Here is a 788-nt window from a genome sequence, read left to right as displayed (position 1 = left end):
GAGTTAAATAGTATTGCCTTTTCTTCATTTTTTGGAAAAATTTTTCAAAGAAATTGTACTAAATCACCTTTGAATGTTTCGTAGAATTCTATGGTGAAGCCATCTGGTCCTGGACTTTTCCTTTGAGGATGTTTTTGATGATTGTTTCAATTTCCATACTGTTGATTGGTCTATTTAGATTTTCCAGTTTTCTATGATTTAGTCAAGAAAGAAAAAATATTTCTAAGAACATGTGCATTTCTTCTAGGTTATTAAACTTGTTGGTGCATAATTTTTCATAATATTCTTATATGATCCTTTGTATTTTGGTGGTATCTGTCATAAATTCTCTTTCATTCCTGATTTTGTTTATTTGTGTCCTTTTTTCTTCTATTTTGATGAGTCTAGCTAGGGGATTGTCAATTTCATTAGTCTTCTCAAAGGACCAGCTCTTTGCCGCATTAATTTTTTCTATTATCTTTTTGTTTAATTTCATTCAATTCCGCTCTAATTTTTATTTTCTTCTTCCTTCTGCTCACTTTGGGCTTCATTCGTTCTTCTTTTATTAGTTTATTATGATATAATGTTAGGTGGCTTATCTGGGATTGTTCTTATTACTTGAAATATGCTCATAGTGATATGAACTCTCCACTTGTTACAACTTTTGCTATGTCTCACAGTTTTGATATGTTGCACTTTAATTATTTTTTTCCTATGTATCTCTTGATCTCTCCTTTATTTCTTCTATGACTCAGTCATTCTTTGGTAGTATGTTGTTTAATTTCCACATATTTGTAATTCTTCCACTT

The sequence above is a fragment of the Rousettus aegyptiacus genome, unplaced genomic scaffold (genome assembly GCF_014176215.1).
Source record: "Rousettus aegyptiacus isolate mRouAeg1 unplaced genomic scaffold, mRouAeg1.p scaffold_m13_p_9, whole genome shotgun sequence".
Lineage (NCBI taxonomy): Eukaryota > Metazoa > Chordata > Mammalia > Chiroptera > Pteropodidae > Rousettus > Rousettus aegyptiacus.
Note: the sequence above shows the minus strand (reverse complement) of the source record.